Genomic DNA, 5,366 nt, shown 5'->3' with positions numbered 1-5,366 from the left:
AGATACCACCTCACGCCAATCAGAGTTGCTAAAATGAGTAAATCAGAGAACGCGAGATGCTGGCAAGGATGTGGAGAAACGGGCACTCTCCTACACTGTTGGTGGGAATGTCAACTGGTGCAGCCCTCTGGAAAATAGTGTGGAGGTTCCTCAAAAAGTTAACAATAGAAGTCCCCTAGGACCCAGAAATAGCTGCTAGGAACTTACCCAATGGATACAGAAATGCTGATGCATAGGAGCACATGTACCCCAATGTTCATACCAGCACTCGCCAAAACATGGAAAGAGCCTAAGTGTCCATCAACGGACGAATGGATCAAGAAGATGTGGTTTATCTATACGATGGAATACTACATGGCAATGAGAAAGAATGAAATCTGGCCATGTGTAGCAACATGATGGACCTTGAGGGTGTTATGCTGAGCAAAATAAGTCATGCAGAGAGGACAAATATGATATGTTTGCACGTATAGGAGGATTAGGAGGAACGTAATGGAGGACCATGAGGGAGAAGAAGGGGGGAAATCGTGGGGGAAGGGGAGAGAGGCATATCATGAGAGACTCTTGAATGCTGAGAAGAAACTGAGGACTAATGGGTGTGGGTTTGGAGGGGGGATTTGGGCATGGAGGGGGGCGCTTGTTGGGATGAGCACTGGGTGTTATATGGAAACCAACCTGACAATAAACTATTTGTCAAAATAAACAAACAAAAAAAACAACCCCCCCTGAATGGCCTGGCTATGGACAGTCTTTAAAACTCTTTTAATATAGCAGTACTCACAGGCACAGAGCATGTAACAAGCTTCTAAAACTTACAAGAGACAGAAAACTAGCCAAAATGATTAAGTAGAAGAACTCTCCTCAAAAGAAATTCCAGGAGAAGTGATAATTTAGAATTGGTCAAAACAGATATAAGCAACATAACTGAAAAAGAATTTAGAACAAAAGTAATAAAATTAATTGCTGGGCTTGAAAAAGTCATAGATGACAGCAGAGATGCTATTTCTGCAAGGATCATGAATATTGAAAACAGGTATGATGAATTAAAAATGCTATAAATGAAGTGTAAAATAAAATGGAGGTGGCCACTGCACGAATTGAAGAGGTAGAGAGGAGAATAGGTGAATTAGAAGATAAAATTATAGGGAAAGAGGAAGCTGAGAAAAAGAGAGATAAATTGACCCAAAAGCATAAAAGGAGAATTCGAGAATTCAGTGATGCATTCAAATGGAAAATACTCATATCATTGGAATTCCAGAAAAAGAAGAGGGAGAGAAAGTGGCTGAAGGGGTAGCTGAACAAATCAGAGCCAAGAACTTCCCTAATCTGGGGAAGGAAACAGATATTGAAATCCAAGAGGCACAGAGAACTCCCCTCAGATGTAACTTGAATTGATTTTCTGCATGCTATATCATAGTGAAACTGGCAAAATATAAGGATAAAGAGAGAATTCTGAAACCAGCTACAGATAACCGGGCCCTAACATAAAAAGGTAGACACATAAGGGTAGTAGCAGACCTATCTAAAAAAACTTGGCAGACCAGAAAGTAATGGAAGGAAATCTTCAATGTGATGAACAGGAAAAACATGCAGCCAAGAATCCTTTATCCACCAATCCTGTCATTCAGAATAGAAGGAGATATAAAGGTTTTCCCAAACAAATAAAAATTGAAAGAATTCATCACCACTAAACAAGCCCTACAAGAAATACAAGGGGGACCCTATGAGGGAAATGTTGCAAGGAACACAAAGTACCAGAGACACCACTACAAGCATGAATCCTACAGAGAACACGATAACTCTAAACCCATATTTTTCAAAAATAACACTGAATGCAAATGGACTAAATGCTCCAATCAAAAGATATAGGGTAGCAGAATAGATTAAAAAAAAACAACAACACAAGATCCATCTAATGCTGTCTACAAGAGACTCATATTAGACGTGAGGACACCTTCAGATTGAAAGTAAGGGGATGGAGAAATATCTATCATGTTATTGGAAGTCAAAAGAAAGCTGGAGTAGCCATACTCATATCAAACAAACTGGACTTTAAAGTAAAGGCAGTAACAAGGGATAAAGAAGGGCATTATATAATAATTACAGGGTCTATCCATCAGGAAGAGCTAACAATTATAAACATCTATGCACCGAATATGGAAACACCCAAATACATAAAACAATTAATCACAAACGGAAATAATCTTATGGAAAAGAATGTGCTATTAGCAGGGAACTATAATACTCCATGTATAGCAATGGATAGATCAAATAGATGGAAAATCACTAAAGAAATAATGGACTGGAATGACACATAGGACCAGATGGATTTGACAGATATATTTAGATCTACATCCTGAGGCTATAGAATTCACTTTCTTCTCCAGTACACATGATACATTCTCCAAGATAGATCACATACCGGGTCACAAAACTACCCTCAATAAATATAAAACAATTGAGATCATACCATGCACACTTTCAGATCACAATGCTATGAAAATTGAAATCAACCACAGGAAAAAGTCTGGAAAACCTACAAAAACATGGAGGTTAGGGGACACCCTACTAAAGAATGAATGGGTCAACAAGGCAATCAGAAAAGAAAAAAATATGTGGAACCAAATGAAAATGAAAATGCAATTATCCAAATTCCTTGGGGGTGCAGCAAATGCAGTCCTAAGAGGAAAATACATTGCAATCCAGGCCTATCTCAAGAAACTAGAAAAGGCCCAAATACAAAATCTAACAGCACACCTAAAGGAACTAGAATCAGAGCAGCAAGACCCTCCCAAACCCAGCAGAAGAAGAGAAATAATAAAGATCAGGGCAGAAATAAGCAATATAAAATCCCCCCCCCCAAAAAAAAAAACAGTTAAACAGATCAATGAAACTAAGAGCTGGTTTTTAATAAAACAAACAAAATTAATAATCTTCTAGCCAGGCTTTTCAAAAGAGACAGAGAGAGAGAGAGAGAGAGCGCCCAAATAGACAAAATCACAAATGAAAATGGACTTATTAAAACAAATCCCTCAGAAATACAAGCAATTATCAGGGAATATTATGAACAATTATATGCTAACAAACCGGGAAATCTAGAAGAAATGGATACATTCACACACACACACACACACACACACACACAAACTCAAACGGGAAGAGATAGAAAATCTGAACAGGCCATAACTAGTGAAGATATTGAATCAGTTATCAAAAATCTCTGAACAAATAATAGCCCCTGACCAGATGGCTTCCCTGGGGAATTCTATCAGACATTTAAATCATAGGCAAGACCCATTCTTCTCAAGCTCTACCAAAAAATAGAAATGGAAGGAAAACTTCCGGATTCATTATCCAAAAGCAGAATCACTTTGATTTCCAAACCCGACAGAGACCCCACAAAAAAAGAGGACTACAGGCCAGTATCCCTGATATATATGGATGCAGGAATCCTCAACAAGATAGTAGCAAATCGAACTCAACAGCATATAAAAAGAATTATCCATCATGATCATGTGGGATCCATTCCTGGGCTGTAGGGCTGGTTCAATATTCCCAAGTCAATCAATGTGATACATCTCATTAACAAAGGAAAAGATAAAAACCATATGATTCTGTCAATAGATGCAGATGCAGGAAAAGTATTTGACAAAATACAGCATCCCTTCTTAATAAAGACCCTCGAGAAAGTAGGGAATTAAGGAAATTATTTAAATATCATGAAAGCCATTTATGAGAAGCCCACAGCTAATATCATCTTCAATGGGTAAAAACTGAGAGCTTTCCCCCTGAAATCAGGAACATGACAGGGATGTCCACTATCACCACTGTTGTTTAATATAGTGCTAGAAGTCCTAGCATCAGCAATCAGAGAACAAAAGGAAATAAAAGGTATCAACATTGGCAAAGATAAAGTCAAACTTTCACTTTTCATCGACAATTTGATACTCTACATGAAAAACCCAACAGACTCCACCAAGTCTTCTAGAACTGATCCAACAGTTCAGCAAAGTTGTAGGATAGAAGACCAACGTACAGAAATTGGTTGCATTTTTATACACCAACAATGAAGCAATAGAAAGAAAAATCAAGAAACTGATCTCACTCCCAATTGTACCAAAATCCATAAAATACCTAGGAATAAACCTAACCAAAAAAAGTAAAAGTCTGTATGCTGAAAACTATAGAAAACTTATGAAGGAAATTGAAGAAGACACAAAGAAATGGAAAAACATTCCATGCTCATGGATAGAAAGAATAAATGTTGTTAAAATGTCATTACTACCCAAAGCAATCTACACATTCAATGGAATCCCATCAAAATTGCATCAGCATTCTTCTCAAAGCTAGGACAAACAATTCTAAAATTGTAATATTGAAGAAGAAAACCAAAATGGGAGGCATCACCATCCCAGACTTTAGCCTTTACCACAAAGCTGTAATTATCAAGACAGTATGGTACTGGCACAAAAACAGACACATAGAACAATGGAATAGAATAGTGAACCCAGAATTGGACCCACAAATATATGACCAACTAATCTTTGATAAAGCAAGAAAGAGTAGCCAATGGCAAAAAAACATCTTCTTTAACAAATGATGCTGGGAAAACTAGACAACAACATGGAGAAAATGAAACTAGACCACTTTCTTACATCATACACAAAAATAAACTCAAAATTGATGAAAGACCTGAATGTGAGGCAGGAAACCATCAAAACCCTAGAGGAGAAAGCATAATACGACCTCCTTGACCTCAACTGCAGGAATATCTTACTCAACACATTTCCAAAGGGAAGTTAATCAAATGTAAAAACGCACAATTGGGACCTCATCAAGATAAAAAGTTTCTTCACTAAAAAGGAAGCAATCAACAAAACTAATTGGCAACTGACCTAATGGGAAAATATAGTTGCAAATGACATATCAGATAAAGGGCTAGTATCCAAAATCTATAAGGAATCCACCAAACTTCACATTAGAAAAACAAAGAATCCATGAAGAAATGGGCAGAAGCCATGAACAGACACTTCTCCAAAGAGGACATCCAGATGGCCAACAGACACATGAAACGATGCTCAGCATGACTCATTTTCAGGGAAATGCAAATTAATGCCACACTGAGATACCACTTCACGTCGGTCAGAGTGGCTAAATTGAACAAATCAGGAGACTATAGATGGTGGTGAGGATGTGGAGAAATGGGCACCCTCTTACACTGTTGGTAGAAATGTAAACTGGCACAGCTGCTCTGGAGAATAGTGAGGAGGTTCCACAAAAAATGAGTAATAGAACTCCTCTTTCCCAGTAATATCACTGCTAGGGATTTACCCGAGTGATACAGGAATGCTGATGCATAGGGGCAC

The sequence above is a fragment of the Hyaena hyaena genome, unplaced genomic scaffold (assembly GCF_003009895.1).
Source record: "Hyaena hyaena isolate Hyena2069 unplaced genomic scaffold, ASM300989v1 scaffold_576, whole genome shotgun sequence".
NCBI classification, from domain to species: domain Eukaryota; kingdom Metazoa; phylum Chordata; class Mammalia; order Carnivora; family Hyaenidae; genus Hyaena; species Hyaena hyaena.
The sequence above is the reverse complement of the archived record's forward strand: the minus strand, read 5'-3'. Positions refer to the sequence as shown.